We start from the raw sequence: 17,730 nt of genomic DNA on the forward strand, positions 1-17,730 counted from the left end.
GTACACTGCTGAGGAGAGCAGCAGGCGGGTCAGGAGAGGTCTGCCACACCATGTGGTCACCTCCGGGGCAGGTGGGAATCAAACTCATGCGGAAGCGGCTTTAGCTTCTCAATGCTGTGTTTTAATCCGCTGCGCCACCAGGGAGGGCCATACTACAAAATTTGTTTTTATAGTTACCTCATGAATTCTTACTATCCTATTTACATTCATCTAATTTTCATTCCTTTTTTCTTCTCATATTCCGCCCCTATTTCCTACTGTTTTATTTCCTGTTGTAAGAGAGTGACTATAGAAAATATACCTTGAAAATATCACTAATCCTCCAGTTACAAAAAGCAAGTTAATCTACTTTGCAGAATAACCACTTTAGGACTGTGAGATTTAGCAAACAAAAAAGTAGAAAACAACCAGTTAAATTTGAATTTTAGATTAAAAAATTTTTTTTGACATTTATTACTTATTATTTGCTTTTTATATGAAACTCAAATTTTTAACTGGGCATCCTACAATTTAGCAGACATCTAGCAACTAATTGTTGCACTTAACTCTTGCTGAGGAAGAAGACCTTGTGACATCAGCTAAACTATCTACATTGGAATTACTGTACACAGATATCTGTCATTTACCCAGTTAGATGAAACACAATAGACAAAACATTTAAGATAATTAGGGTAAACTATGAATTTATGAAACAACTGAACAAAGGTGACGGGGTGGGTGGGTGGTGGTTTACAGGATAATGGCAGGTGTGATCTAGTATGGATGCCGGAAGAAGTGGATTTCAAAAAAAGTAACTTTGTCATGGCAAGAAATTTCCATTTATTGTAATGGGAAGGTCTTTTTAGTGAGATGCTTTATCTTCCCCTAACCTGAAGAAAGGGTGGTGAGTTGGGATTTTGGGACTCATTTGACTTGCTAAATCCTTATCATGGAGATACTATTTCTGCCTGAAGCCTAGGCCATGGTATTCTCTTAGTAGCAAAAAGAGATGTCTAGAGTCCCTCTTTTGCATTGCTTTCTTGTTGGCTTTGTAGTTAATCAAAGTGGGAGTAACCTTTAACTTAAGAGTCATTTACCTTTTGCCTTGATGATGTGGCACAGATCAAGGGCTTGTTAAACAACCTGCATTATAAGGAGGTCATTTTTTAATATGATCTGTCAAACAACTAAACAGTTTATTTTGCATCATCATCAAATTCTTCCAGCAAGCACAAAAAGGAAACATATTATGATAAAGTTCTACTCCAAAAATTTCTGATAAGGTAAGCCTGCTTGTTTCATCAGCAATGGGCCCAGAGCCCAAGAAACATCCTATGTAGATTACACTGCCTAAAAAATAACTTTTTTGTGCTTTACTTTCTTCAGAATGGAAAACAATTTTGGTATTTCTTCTGGTTACTTCAACAATCAGGGTAGAGACACTGTAAACAGATTGATGAAAATATTGGTGTGTAGCTCATCTGTGATAGCAGGTGGGAAAAGCTTAGCTGGCAAAAGCAAGATTATTCACAAGGTCACACTTCATCAACCAGCTTGTCTGCTGGACCACACAGAGGATGAAGAGGACATTTGCAATTGATGGTGTGTCAGTTTTATTCTAATATACAAGAAAGAAGGGCTTAGCTAAAAAATCCATACTGTGTGATTTGTATTCTTTGTATGATATCTTTATTTCTCTAGATGTGTTCTTAAACATAGGACACCAATTTTTATGGAAGTTCCTTATATTCAATCCTTTTATCCCTAATTTTTTAAAACCATGACTTTGAGTAATTTGTGATGTTCTGCCTTACCATTGACACTATTCCTGCCCTTATACTATTATGTTAATCAAACACTGACTAGAGGCTATAGCCTCTGCTAAATAAGATAATAATTATTTTATAAAGTTGGCATCAAAATTTAAAGCCTTAACCACATCTCTCCACACATTCTCAGATGTTTCTGAATTTCTCTTAATTAAAAAAAAAAAGAGTATCTTCTACAATATTAGGGCCATTTCTGCTTTAACCCATTTGGCAAGAAATTAACATCTCTGCCGCCAAGAGGATAGGGATTTGGCAATGATTTCACAAGGTAAAATCCTGCAAGGTATTTTCCATAGGGCACCACCAATGTGAAAAATGTTGCTGGTGGCTTGCCAAATTGAGGAGAGCAAGTTGGCCAAATCCACATCTCTTGTCCAGGTGTCTTTTTAAGCCAAGAACCCTGGGAGCCCTCTTGTATAAATAATATTTTTGCTGGAGAAATAATTGTGGGGTTCCCCAATTGTATGAATTCCTTGTACCACAGTTGCTTGTGACCTTGAATTAAAGGTTTGAGTAACTTTATGTGCTTTGGAATTCAACATTTATGCATCTTGATGATTTGTAGTTTGAGAATTTGATGAAAAGAAAAAAATGAGTGTTTTGGCTGGGAAAAAGTGCAGATAAGCACAAATGTATGCCATCCATCAGACTTTTCCTGTTAAAAACCTATGCTCTGGGAATGTGTGTCATCCATATAGCCTTGGTGGATATCCAGGATTGGAGAAATGATTCACTATGAACATATTAGCTCAGAACACCAAAGATGTTTGAGAATCAATCATCTCTTCTGTCTACCATTGGGTCAGCAACTTCCTTCGGCAGTGTTCTTTCTGGCTCCTTACTTCTCTTGGCATGTGTTCTAGAACCTACTGCATCTCCTGGAGACAACCCCAATTCTAAGAGAGCGCTGATTCTAAGGTTTCCTTTTTTCAGGGATCTCTTGGCTGCTACATGTTACTGTACAAATATCCAAATATCCAAACATCTGTACTTGTGTGCCATGTGGAATTCTTGACTAGTACAGTTCTAGTTTGAGGTATAATTTTTCAAAAAGGGTCTGTCTTTCCTTCACAGTGGCTTAAAATGGTTGTTCTATTTTAGCAAGCACTTACTCTGGGCCAGACACTTAGTACCTATTCTCTGTAATCTCCTCCTCTACCTTGTAAGGCAGTTTCAACAAAGAAAACTGAGATTTGAGAAATTTAGATTGCTTAAGAGGCCTGACAAAAACTTTCTCTGAGCAATAGTCCCAGACGAACACCACGTGGGGTTAAGTGATCTCTCTGCATTCATAGCACCAAGTCAATGTGTTGTCAGCATCTACTGCTTGGTCTTATAACTGGAAATATATTTGACATTTTCTCACACTGGACTCTAAGACTTTTCATGGGATGTGAATATATTACAATGGCCCTGCCTTGTGATGCAACAATTTAGGATGTAGCACTGCAAGCTAGCCATAGCCGCTTCAGTACAAGTTCGATCCCAGTCTCAGAGGTGATCCATATGGCACAGCAGATCTCTCCTGACCTATCCACTGCTCCCCTCAGCTGTGTACTTCGTAGATGTGCTTACTCTGCTCCCACTGTCTCTGGTGAATCTTTTCACCGCCCCTGCACCTCTGGCCTGTACCCCAGTTCTGTATGCATAAATAATCTTATAATATATATATATATATATATATATATATATATATATAATATATTCCAGTGTCTGCTCAGTAAATGAATTAATTTGGAGTCTAATCCTGGATCAGTTATGAACAAGTAGCCTGATTTTCTGTGACAGGATTATTTCTCTGGGTCTCAGTTTCCATTTATATGGGATGGACATAGCAAGAATAAATTTTGATGTACTGCAGTATCCACTACCTGGGAGCAAATGATAAAAGTTACTGCATATCTCAAACACTGGTGCTCCTAATTGTCCATAGCCCCTTGTCTTTATCTTGTAAACTCTGTAAAGGTTAAACTGATTTATACCCTTTCTCCCTGTTGATAAAAGATAAAATAGCCATTTACTAAAGGCAAAGGGAAGTTCTCTGGATTCTCTCTGGCTGGAGGATGTGAGGCATTCCCAAGTAGTTTTCCATTTTATCTGCCATTGATATTAATATTCATATAAGAAAGTCAGAACCTGATTGTTAAAGCCTCTTTAATTTTAAACATTGTTCATTATAAGATATTTGGCAACATGGTAGAATACATATGGACTGGGAACCAAAACCTTTCCCTCAAATGCTTTCAATTTGTAAGAACAGAGAACACCAACCAAGAACAAGATAAGGTTTTGAAAATTGATCAAGTGCCTTTTGTAAGCTTATTTTTCCTACTCTACTAACAAAAATAATGAAATTTTATTTTACATTCTTGCTATTAAGACTGAAGAATAGTACTTAGCCTAATTTTTAGATGGCTGCAAGAATAACCACATTACGGGGAAAAATAGACCACACAGATGTTGAAGAATTTAGAATTGTGGCAACTGGACAATAACTTTTTCTCCTTAGCACTTAAAACTTTTCTCTCTAGTCTTTCAGAAAGTTCAAAAAAAAATCTGAAAAGCTAACAAACAAAAAACACAATAACAACCAGAATGCCCAAAGTAGACAAGGGAGTATTAATTTTTTTCCCTTTCCTTTACAAGAATCATCAGAATAATTTAAGGAAAAGGAAATTAAAAAAAAAAATTTTCCCCTCATCTATTTTAGAGTAGACATCAGAATAAAATGTGGCCAGGTTTTAGGACATAAGCATCTAAGCACTAGGAATTTAGCCAACGAAACTGAAGACAGTAGATTATTTAAAAATCAGAGTAAGTAGGAAAAAGTATTTTGATAATCTTTAAAATGAGTCACCACCTTAGGCAAGATAAAGGCTTTTACTATCTAAGACAGAGAACAAACAATTTTTAATCAAGTTTCAAGTGACATTGCATTAAGCAACAATTAGTAAAAATAATATAGAGTATCAGATTACATACCTGGATTTTCAAATCTAAGTAAATGTTTCTACCAGCCCAAATTAAAACTTGTTCACCGTAGAATTATATCAAAACAAAGTCATGCAATATTTTAAAAGTTTAAAATTCAATTTCTAGTAAAGATGCACCAACAAGCAAGTTTCACAAAGGTAGTCATGACCCCCCAATCAATTACCCGATAGTTCTTACCAGTACATGTCTCAAAGACACTACAATGTAAATACCATTTAATAATTTTAAGTAAGAAAATGTAGATTTTCTACATTTCTTTTTGAAAAGCTTTTGATACAAGTCATTGGATGCAATTCCTAAGTACCATTATGATGCACAGAAAGTTTAAAATAATTCTGTGAAATAGTTTATGATTCAGACAAATTAGCACTATTAAGTCATTAAGTAGAGATAGACTCTTGTGGGTCCATAAGAATTGGCTTGGCAAACATTTCTTTTTTAAAATTATTTTTTAAAGGATTTTAATTATTCTTTGTTTTCCCCTACCTCTCACCAATTACCAAACTTCAGTAAACATTTCTTGAGCAACTAATGAGGGCCAGGCTCCCAATAATTGAAAATCCCCTTGTTCTGGGAGAGCAGAGATGAACAACTTATGCTTTAATTGTACAAAGTCAAAATGGAAATGGAAAACAGAAGAGCAAAAGCATAAAATTGTAAAAATCTAGGATATAAAATAAAGAGCTCAAAAAAAGTACAGATTGTCACATCATACCTGAGGATTTTGTGGAGATTATGTTCCAGTTGGGAAGATTCAAGATATCTAAAAAATCACATATAGCTTCAACTGCAATGACTTGGTCACTGCTTTCTTTAGTTTTCCATCTGAATAGAATGTATCAGCTACACATTATTACTTATGCATGACCTCCAATAAGTCCTCAAGAGTTTCTAATTTTAGAAAACACATCTTTTTTCTCACTCATTGTAAACTAAAATATTTCATAAGATTTTCTGTAACTAAAGACTTAAGCTGAATTTGTCTTTGCAGCACCACAAAATCACTCTTGAGAATTGAAAACTATCAATGCTAGCTCATGATAATGCTTTTATTATGTACAATGCATGCACCATCTCATGTCATTTTCATAAAAACTCTTTGAAATGGAGACTATTAACTCCTCATCACAAATAAAAAAAGTAAGGCATACAGATTTCAAGTACTACATCCAAGGGCACAAGGATTGTAAGTGACAGAACATGTTACTACGTCTTGGAAGTGATACCAAATTTAGAACCTGAACCTAAGCTCTTAATAACTACTATTCAGCCTTTTCACACTAAAAGATAGAGCTTGAACTCCTATATCCAATAGGAGTGCTTAGTGAGGCATTTAGCTATCAGAAATTATACAGGTTTTCTTGTGTGTGTGTGTTTTTACATACTTGTACATGAACTGCCCTAAATGTACAAGGTTTTATTATATAAACAAAGTTACCCAGGTTTGTTAAAGTTCTTAGAGCTTCTTAAAATACTAATGGGCAAAAAATTACCAGATGTGAAGTTTTTCCCTGATACTTTGCAGTAGTTCTCATTCTTACAGGCTATTTTTTGATACTAAGATCACAGAACCTACATTCCTTCAGATCTTCAGAGTGCATGAGAATGCCTATTCCCTGGTGTACACCGGCTACCATGTTCTTTTTAACACATATCATCACATTGTGTTAGTAAATTTTCAAAGAAAAAGAGATTGATAACTCTGCTGTCTTATCTTCCTGGTTTGTGACTGGAGAAAAAGATAGGCTTGTGTGTGCATATGGGTATACACACTAAATGCATTTCCAAGTGAATGGGTAAATTTGCAATTTTCATGAAGACAAATGATTGTATAAATAACAAATATTCTTACTTGGCATTGGAGTAGGAGGTAGTGAATCTCAAATACCTGGCACTTGAGAATCCAATAGGTTGTTACTCCTCCAATTGGCAAAAGTGATCAGGCAAACACCACAAAAAAGAAATTGGTCTGTGAGTTTTCTTTGGTTTACTGTTAGAGACTCCTTATTTGGTATTTGAAAAAGTAATTTCAGAATCCTATTGATAGTTTAATAAGAAAGATTCTCATTGCATCAAAAGGACAATTTCTCACTGATCTGAAGTTCAAACAAGTTTTCTATATCCTGAAAATACGAAAAAGCAAAAATAAAGTTTGTTCATTTTCTCTGTTCCTATACTCGATATATGAAGCACAAGCATGTGTCAAAAGCTCAGTATATAGAAATAGAGGGAGATTTTATCTCTTTTCCTTTATTCTTCAGGGCATAAATAGTTTAAAATTTCATAGACAGCAAAGTATAAAACTTGATTTTTCAATTGTTTTCAATTGGAGAGCAATTCTTAACTATTAAAAATAATATCGGCCCTCCCTGGTGGCGCAGCGGGTTAAAGCACAGCACTGAGAATCTGAAGCCACTTCCGCATGAGTTCGATTCCCGCCTGCCGCCTGCCCCGGAGGAGACCACATGGCGAGCCAGACCTCTCCTGACCCGCCCGCTGCTTCCCTCAGCAGTGTACTTCATCGATCTGCCTGTTCTGCTCCCCACTCTGTCTCTGGTGAAGCCTCTCACCGCCCCTGAGCCTCTGGCCTGTACCCCAGTTCTGTATGAATAAATAAATAAATCTTTTAAAAAAAAATAATATCAAAATAAGAAAGACAGCAAAATTACAAAAAGCATATTAAATTGTATACAAAGAATATATACTAGTGGCAAGACCATTTGGTATTGGTGAACAGTTTTGTTTTTTGCAATAAATCAGTGGATTGGTAGGAATAATGCTTCTTACACCATGAAAAATACCTAGCTCATCAGGACAGAAAGATAGGTACCATATTCTTCTTCCTCAAAAGGAATTAGCATTTTCATGAAATGATCTTTTAAGTTGTGAACTTTAGCTATTTGGAAAATTGGCTTATAAGTACAGGTTATTTTTCAACTTTTCTAGATAAAATATTATGATAGCATTGCTATGCATAATAATAGGAAATAAAAATTAGATCCTTTCAAATAAATCTATGATTTCATTGTATTTATACTTTCCAATAAAATTGGTAAAATGTTATTTAAATTCCAGGATAGGTAATAAAAAATGCAATCATCTATTTAAATTGTTTCATAACAAATGTCAGCTTAAAACAAACTGTTTTGGATCCATAATAATTTTGAGTATTTTCCTTCTATATGTTATGAATAATTTTTTTCCTATTTTATAGGTATGTGAAATTCAGGAGAAACAGATACACATATATACATAGATATGACAGATAGATATAGATAAATAGGTAGATAGATCATAAAAGTGACACATGCAATTTTGAGATGACAACAGTTATCTGTAGATTTCAGAACTGTGTTCCATACTGCTAGACTGAGTACAACATGTTTGTCCTAAAATCTTTTCCAAGCTCCCTGGTTTTAAGTGACGACAAAGACAGACTGGTAATCAGAAAGCAGGAGATTATTTTTGAAAAATTCTTAAAGATTCCTTTGAAGTCTAATATAACACCATTCTTCAAGGACACTATCTGCATATCTGAATTGTTTTTACCCTGCTTATTTACTCTTTTACTTTCCAAACTTGACTTGAATTGCATTTACACAAATATTTCACAATATACATTTAAATATCCAGACCATCAAGTTACTACCTACATGCTGCTGAGATTTGTATTGAAATAGTATGGCTCAAGCTAATGCAAAAAAGACTTCAAAGTTTTGAGTGAATTTGCATAGAGACATAAATTATCCAGGATATTCAAAGCCATAAATTTGCTGCAGGACATATATAGCTCTCTCGTGGCACACAGAAGCACAACAATTCTCTTTATTTCACATTTATCTATTATCATGTTTTCTCCAAGAATATTCACAGGCTGTACTTATTTGCCCGCACTGTTTTTATTTCTATATTCAGAATGTGCTAACTAGCAGTGGGTGCAGTTACAAAGTCAATAGTATTGGACTGCCTAAATGAATTTTAAACTGGTTCCTTCTTCCTTCCTGTGCTTTGCTTAGAATACCCAAAGTTGAGCAGATACAAACTATGGTCATGACCTAAGTTAAAGGTAAATCCCTAAAATTGCTATTATTTAAAATCATTGCAGTAAATTGGACTGACTTGTAAGAAAGACTTTATTTGGCTGGTAGAAATATATGTGTGCATGAACATGTGCATGTACACATACACATTACATATCTATATGTGATATACCCATAAATAAATGCTTATATATACATATTTCATAATAAATTTCATTTTATATATATTTACACAAAAGTCTTCAAATATTTTGGTTGGACCCTAGGACATCATATTTCATTCAAATTGAGAAGAAAATAATTTAATTAAATATATCCCTTTTAGTTGCAGTCATTATTGAAACTTACAAAGAGAGTTTAGAAGAAAATGGCAGTCTTTGTATTTTTACAAAAAACGTGAATTCCTTTTTGTAAGTTCATCTTAGGATCCTGGATAAATGTCATAATGTCTCCATAGACTGATAAAGGGGGAGAAGCTGGCCCTGAATGGCTACTACAAAGAGGATTTCATAAATATTTGAAATAATTGTCCTTCACAGTTTAAAATGGCCATTCTCCTGTTTTGGTCCCCACACCAGTCACCCCACCCCCAATTTTTCAATAAAAGATAAGGTTGCTAACTACCAAGTCTCAGTCACCATAATAAAATTAATGCTCTCTTTTCAGTGCAAAGCAAGTATTTAAGTTTATCTAAATATGTATAAGTTCTTTGTATGTAAGCTTCATAAAATTCATTTTTAAATATCTTAAGCAAATATAAGGATATAAAACAGTTTCATGTCTAAATATGATTCATTTTTCATCTTTCCAGTATATTTTCATACATACATAACATGCAATATACACAGATGCAAATTAAAATAACATCTCCATCGATATTGCAAATTTTTAATGGTATGTATTTCAAAACATTTTAAAATGATGTTTTGAAATCATGTTTTGAAATAAAAAAGCAATATAAATAAAAGTGAGTACACATTTGTTTTGTACAGGTCAGACTTCCTATGATGTAATCAAACATTTTATAAAAGTGTGATATTTAGTAAATGGAAAAAGAAGACTTGTCTCCTGCCTGTCACATTTATGAGGATCACTTTACAATCCAGATGTAATAAAAAGGAAAAGTCATAGGAAGTTGAACATGTTGAATTCAAAATAGCATTGTGTAAAAAAGTCCCAAAGAAAATCAGTTAACAATTTAGAAAAAAAAAAAAAAAGCCTTTAAAGGATGTAAACCCCAAATAAGAAATCATTTACCTGAAGGTATCTAGCAATATACAATAAAAACTCTCAAACCCAAAATATCTCTTGAAATGAAAATATAACTCATCAAAACTGTCCTCATGATGCTGTTTGGGATGTGAACAAAAGAGAGCTCCATTATTTAATTCTAGATACCTCACAAGAATCTTGGGCCAGGAACCAGTGCTTATTTAAAATACATTTTTTTTTAAATTTGAAAAATCCTTTAAAAGTTGTAAGTACTGATCTTTATCTAATTGTTTCTACTTAGATATCTCCCTGTAATCAAAAACTTTAGAAACACAAATCCAGTTTTTCCCCTATGAAATTATCCCATAGGAACAAAATGCCCACGTCACAAATCCATAAAACAGTAAGATTTAATGAACGAGTTAAGAGAAGCTGAAAACCAAGAACACCTTGCCAGTTTCTACCGTGAATTAAAATAGCCGATCCTTATCAGCGTCTTATACAGAAATAAAATTAGGCATATCATGAAATCTGTCATCGTACCTGCGTGTACTTTAAACGACTACGGCGCACACGTTATAAAATCTTCACTCTGAGAAATAAAGCACACTTCATTTAACTGCTGCAAAACACGGCTGCAGAAGACCCAGTGCATTTTTTTTTCAAGCAACTGATCCAGCTCGCCACCAGCACTGTGACCTTTGAACTCGCTTCTGCTCCCCCCCCCACGCCCCCCCCTACCTCTTTCTGCAGTCAAAGCCTCAGAGCTGTTCTCATTTGCATAAGGCTCAGGCAGCCCTCCAGCAGCTGAAATGGAATGCTGGGTAAGGAATTGTGGAACTGCAGTTCTGCCAGAATACCTGAATCACGGGAGAGCAGGAATACGCGATGGGGAGTGGGCAAAGATTTCAACTGGGTTGTCAGCATCCCAGCCCCCATGTCTATTAATGGAAAAATGTTTTTAACTCTTTGTTTTAGAGGCCTGCTTTTCCTCCCTCCTTAGCAAAAGAAGCTGTCAGCAATGACTGTGGTAACCAAGGAAACCCAAATAGTCAAATACTTCATTTAAATACATGTGGAAGGCCAATTTAAAATTTTCATTAACTTCTCTTGTTTTTAAAACACAGCTTTTTTTTTTTCTGTTGAAATACAAATTGCACACATAACCAGGGACATAGGGCATTTTTGTTGTGTTTTAAACCACATCTTACAAGCATACATTTATGTTAGTCACTATGCAAATATATGAAGTCACTGTAGCAATTTTATAAAATGTTAAGTGTGCCTTAGTATCAGTGTTGATCCTGTGGTACTAGGGTGTCCAGAAAATTAATTGTAAAGAATCTAGGTTCCAGGATGCCTTAAAAACAATAGAGCAGTAAAAATATAGAGCAAAGTTACCTACGTATTTTAATCTAAAGATTCATGTAGCAATAATGCTTGTCTGTCTTTGGCAAAAATGTTCAGTGTTGTGCTATTATTTGCTAGAGTTATTTCTTCTCTTGTCTTCCTACACACAGCAATCTCTCTATTTAAAACATAAACTTCTCTATTGCTCATAAACCTAAGAAGTGGCTATTTTCTAGATACAGAAGTTATGTGCACAAATTTTTATAAATACACATGAAGGCAAATATTCTTATATTTTTGAAATGGTGAGTCAATGGAACTGTGCATCACATAATTAATCCATTCTCCTCTTTTAAATTAAGCTAAGTTTTTCACTTCCATTAGTGAGTGAGTGATATCTATGAAATAAAAGGTTTTAATGTAATATTATTTTTCATCTATCTATAAAACAAATGTAACATGAATCATTAGAATACATATGCTACATTACCATAGTAACAAAATGTGTTGTTCTTACAGATAATACTATTAACATTACATGTTTTTGTTTTTTAAATTTTTTAATTTAAACATTTAAATAATCCAAATCTTTTCTTTCAAGATACTGACAGACAGCTAAAAGTTCTGAAAAATACAATATCCGATTTATAAGGCACATAAACTATGCAATACAGGATGTTTTAATACCGGAAAAATAAATTTGAAGCTTTCATTTGGGTTATGTAGCAGCATTCTACCTTGTATTATTTCTGTATGTAGAGAGATTAGAAATTAGTAGATGAATTTTTTTCTTACCCATAAATTTAAATAGGATAAATAACTTTTTGATTTACTATACCCTCATAAACATTTCTCTGTCACATCTGAGTACATCAACAATTTAATTGCATTGAGTCAATTAAGTGCATCCTTCATATTACACACTGTAAATATCTTGCAAAGTTTTTGTTTCAGGCAAAACACACATCAGCCTATCCTCATTTAAATCCAGTCTAACACCAAAGAAGTGCTGGAGTAATTTATAAAATCACTGACCTGTTCAAATAGCTGTAGTCTTAGTTCTTGCACTCTTTATTCACTAGATTCCAAAATAAATTGATTATCATTTTATAATACGTGTCAGCATCACCGAAGGCACTGTTCTTCCTGGTTCAGCGGAATCTTCTTAAATTTGCCAGCCCTGTGTTTTATTGCTGGTACCGTATGCTTTATTGTTCAGCGACAAGAGCTTCACTCTGCACAAAGACTCATTACCTACTGCTGGCTGCACAGCATCAGCCTCACTGAGGCTTCCTATATGTGATCACATGGGAGTTTTGTCTGAGAAAGCCAGGCATGCCACTGACTTCACTGTGTCTATGGATATTTTTATCAGCTGAGGACTGCTAGAAGGAAGGAATAACAGATTATGAAGCTGCTCTAAGTCATTAATGCAGCACAACTTATGGAAATCCCTTCACAAGGCTTTTCCCCATTATTGTAGAAAACGTTTGAGCAGACATTCAAAAGAAGTTAACTAGATTTTATTTAATAAGAGGCTGAATAATAATTGAAGGGTAGGAAACTAGCAAAAGGCCGTTTTCCTACCTTCTGCTTTCTGAAAGTACTTTTGTATAAATGTTACTAAAGAGCTTGCTCAACTGAAAGATTTGACAGTATGTTTTAACCTTTAGATTGCTGGAGCTCTTCTCTCTTGGAAATTGATTTCTGTAAGGATAACTGGTTGTTTCCCTTAAAATCTTCTTGATGAAAATCTCAATCACTAATAGACACTACATAGGAATAAAAATAGATATTCTAATTACTTGTGATAAAGTAGGTGAGAGAGTGAGCCTCTTTTATTGAGGTATGTAAGAGTAGATGATTAATTTACCTTCTCAAAAGATGACAGATTCCTAAAACAGCTGACTTAAAAGAACAATGAAGATTTCAATTAAAGATCTAAAGGACATATGGTTCATATTAATTCTTAAAATTGCAGTAACTTATTTTAGACAGCTTACCTCAATAAAGCATATGGTTTACCTTATTTGATTTCAGTGTTAACAAGTAGTTTCAGAGATGACTACTCAACATTTATGGAATTTTCTGCTGTATAGGTGAATTAATATGTATATATACACATGTATATGTGTGTTTATAATTATAGACACATGCTGTTAGATTATTTCTCTAAAACATTTTAAAAATACAATTAACTGAAAGAATTTCTCAAAATATAATGTATATATATTTCCAAGTGAAAGGCTACTTAGTAAGTGAAATTTGGTGAAAGAAATTTTTTAATCTCTTTAATATTCTGTCTAAATTGAATGGGTAATGTTGCTTGTTACCCATAAATGAAAATCAGAAAATGTGTTTTCTGTATAGTTAAATATTACATTTCAATATTTGTAAATAACAGTAATTCAAAAGACTAAAGCTGTTTAAGCTTTCCATTAATAGTAAGTTATTTTCTTGAAATAATTATGACAAATTTTTAAAATAATATTGGGCCAAAATAGGTAAGTGTGGCTTAATAATCCAATTTCTAAAACAATGTCACTCTTTACAATATTATTCAACATCATTCTTTACAATATTTTTGGTAGGGTTATCACTTATTTACAATGTTTCATGTCTTAAATAAATGTCTCTTGGTGGGTTTTTATTAACATTGGAAAAATTCAGATGTATCTTAAATGACACCATTTTAATGTATTTGTTCCAAATTGTTTATGTTCATTTTTCCCTCTGCACACAAGAACTATGCTAATGCTACAAAACCATGGAGCATGAAAAGAAAAAACAAAACAGAGTATTCGTGGTTAAGAATGCACCCGGATTCTTAAAGATATATACATTCTAGCTAATATGTTTGATGATGTCATCATGCTAATGTACAAGGAAATAAACAAAAGGCAGCCATTTTTCTCTTACTGCATCACTTCAAAAACAGTGAAATAAAATGGTTGCCAAATGGAAGGAAAGAATCAGCTGAAAACAAAGTTACTTTCAAATTCTTGGGTGAGGGAGCAAAAGATGCAAATAAATAATTTAATGAAAAAAGAAACTGCAAACAAACACAAAATATAGCTATATCTGGCAATTAAAAAAGTCTATAGAAGCTCAATATGCTAAATCTAGAAGCTTATTAGATTCATTAGTACTGTAAGAGGTATCTAACTGTGCACAACTGAGCTGGAAAGATCCAGAAAAAGACAGGTTGAATCATGAAGTAGTAATAATCTTCCCAGGTCTACTATTGTTTTAAATGACCTTGATGAGTTAGTCATTCCAGCATCTTATGCCTTAGTTGTCTAGTCTGCTAAACAGGAATAGAAAAGTCTTTGGAAAGCACATCAATAGCAATGTTTTTAAAGATAAGTTCTCTAAACTGGCTTTAACCAAGTATTGTCGACTAATGTTGTTAAAAAGAAAAGATGTAAAATTCTAATGATTGTCTAAATGCATATTAAATTAATTGTGCTAATAATGCTAAGAAGTGGATGTTGGACACGAGATTTTTTTTTCAACTAAATACAGAAAATGTAGAAACATATTTAGTATGCTATTTAGCACAAATCTTCTAATTGCCTCAAGGTTTAAACAAATTACAGAATATACCCATCCTTCCAATCAAAATTCCAGAGCACTCTTTCAGTGACAAAAGAGAATTGCAGCAGAGTTCCTGACACTACATTACACAATGAACACAATGCTTCTGCTTATATAACAATTTCATCAACGGAGAGTTCTTTAAATTTGAAATTAACAGAGAGAAACAAGATCACAGGTTAAAGAAGCAAATTCAACCCAAGATTAAAAGGATGTTTTAATTTACTCTGCTATATTAAAAGATAGGAATTGAAAATGATATTGCAGTTATTACTATGGATTCTTAGGGCTTGGTTTTTTACTCATGACAAAGGCAACACAGAGTAGTTTTTTTTTTCCTCCCCTTTTCTACTAAATAGTGTAAGAAGCAAATAAAATGTTTAACTATCCAGCTCCTACAATAATTTTGGCAAAGACTATTGGAAGGAAGATGGGCAAGATTTACTGAAATCATAATCTTTGCTTTCTGGAACCATATTACTGTAATTAGCATTAAATATATATATACATACACACCAGCACCTCCTGTTGAATCTACTCCTGATCAGGCCAGATTTTGTTGCTATGTTTTATCCTACTCCACAACACATTCATAGATGTCAATAAACTGGCCATGTCAACCTCAAAATCCAGAGCTTATTTAATTCAGCAAACATTTGTTGAGATGTTATGTACTAAGATTTGAGACAGTCATAGGAACATGCAAATAAAATATATACCATTCACAAGAATATAGGCTCTCTAACTAAAATAATATTTTTAATTGCTGAGCATGTTATGAGAAGGTAGTAGAGTAAGTAGAGACATATTTTCAATAAAAATTCTCTAGTTTCTATTACTGTTTTCTAAAATCAGAAAAGCTTAATTGTAATAAAATAATTTACAAATGTCAACTCTATATTTATCATCTGTTTATAAAGGCTGTAAGTTATATGGTATCCTTTTTATTATGGAGTACAGTTTAATTTTCCTTGTCTTTAATCTAAACTGGTATAAGTGATTTGCTTAATAAATATGGACTCAGAAGTGGGACTGGAAATTGCAAGGTTAGAAACTTTTCAGCTTCCACTTTTGTTTCTTGAAACACTCTCTCCATTAGCCATAAGCTGCCATGTAAAGGAATTGACTGCCCAGACATAGCAATAGTGAAAAAGTTACAGAAGGGAACTCCATGGTGGTGCAATTGGTTAAAGTGCAAAGCTATCTGTAGCCGCTGGACATGAGTTCAATCCCCAGCCAGGGAGGTGACCCACATGGTGCAGCAGACCTCTCCTGAGCCACCTGCTGCTCCCCTCAACAGTGTACTTTACTCAATACGCCTGTTCTTCTCCTCACTCTGTCTCTGGTGAATCTTCTCACCCTCTGCACCTCTGGCCTGCCCTAGCTCTGTATGCATAATTAACTAAACCTTTAAAAAAAAACATTAAAAAAAAGTGACATATATATAGGCACTCTGGTCAACAGTTTCAAAAGATCCCAGAATTTTAACAATTCTTAATGCCTGACATGCATGTTAAACCATTTTAGACCTCTAAACTTACTTGGATAGCTGGAGGTGACCCTACTTGTCACTATTTAGAAAAGAAATACCTAGCTGAAATTTTCTCAAATTTTCATCCTATAGAAATCCTAAGATTTCTATATTTCCTAAAATGGCAGTTTTTTTTTTAAGCCATTAAGTACTGTAATAGTTACTTAGCAGTTGATAACTGGGGTATATTTATATGTAGCTGGAGAAACAATATCAGAAAGTCAAGGTAGAGCCAATGAAATCAATAAATTTACTTCAATAAAATGGATTCCTATCATGGGTGCAGTGAAAGGAAACACAATGTGGAAGGTAGAAAAAGGAAGCTAAAATATTCAGGGAGTTAGCAGCAAGTGAGGTCTGAATTATCTGAGGTTGGAATTTCTGAACTAATAGGCAAAAGACTCCTCAACCACCTGAGAGTGGAGGGAATTCGCAGGTGTAAAATGTCACTTTGAGAAAACCTCAGAAATAAGGGCAAGAATTTTACTCACTATAATGAGAGGAACTTTGAGGAAATACAGATGACAGGAGATTTAGGCCTATATTGAAAAGTGGAAGGTAAAAAAGGAAGTCTGGTGCTACTTTTGAGAGTACTCTGAAGCTTTAAACTAGATTTTGGCAACATGTAAGATATCAAGTTATAAACATGTAAGATGTTTAAGTTATAAAGGCAGGACCTCCTGGTGGCATAGAGGTTAATTCTCAGCTCTATCAACTTCTCCAGCCTAAATTCAATCCCTGCCAGGCCTTTAACCTACATATGGTGCAGCAGACCTCTTATGTTTTACCCACCGCTCCCTTCAGCAGTGTACTTCCTTGATCTGCCTGTTCTGCTTCCCACTCTGTCTCTGGTGAAGCCTCTCCCCTCCCAACAGTCTCACCCACTCCTCCCCTTACACCCTTGGCTAACACTCCAGTTCCTATATGCATAATCAACAAAATCTTTTAAAATAAGCTATAATGCATAGGAAAAGAAGTGTGGCCAAAATCATGAGTAAAGAAGACAACTGTGGCTGTTGAGCAGTGGCTATAGTGGCGAGACAAGACTGTTGAGGTACCAGGACAGCAGCAGGGGTTGTCATGAAAAGCAGGTGGGAAGAAATGAGGAAAAAGCAGTTGTTATAAATGTGGAAGGGATGTTTAAAATCTGTTATATAAGCTGGTCTCCGATAACACAGCTTTAAAAACCAATGGTTCT

At 34.2% G+C, this 17,730-nt stretch overlaps 1 protein-coding gene across 2 annotated transcripts in view; it reads right to left on the reverse strand.

Moving 5' to 3' along the window:
- Positions 1-17,730, reverse strand: part of CSRNP3 (cysteine-serine-rich nuclear protein 3) — a 165,261-nt gene that overhangs the window by 72,854 nt on the left and 74,677 nt on the right. The window contains exon 1 of one of the 2 annotated variants that reach the window (XM_004674586.1): positions 12,440-12,692. The exons of the other annotated variant lie outside the window; for it this stretch is intronic. The gene's annotated coding sequence lies outside the window, so the exon portion shown is untranslated. Of the gene's footprint in view, positions 1-12,439; positions 12,693-17,730 lie in introns of those variants that run through there. 2 annotated transcript variants of the gene reach the window in all.

The sequence above is a fragment of the Condylura cristata genome, unplaced genomic scaffold, assembly GCF_000260355.1.
Source record: "Condylura cristata isolate star-nosed mole 26May11 unplaced genomic scaffold, ConCri1.0 scaffold00002, whole genome shotgun sequence".
NCBI lineage: Eukaryota > Metazoa > Chordata > Mammalia > Eulipotyphla > Talpidae > Condylura > Condylura cristata.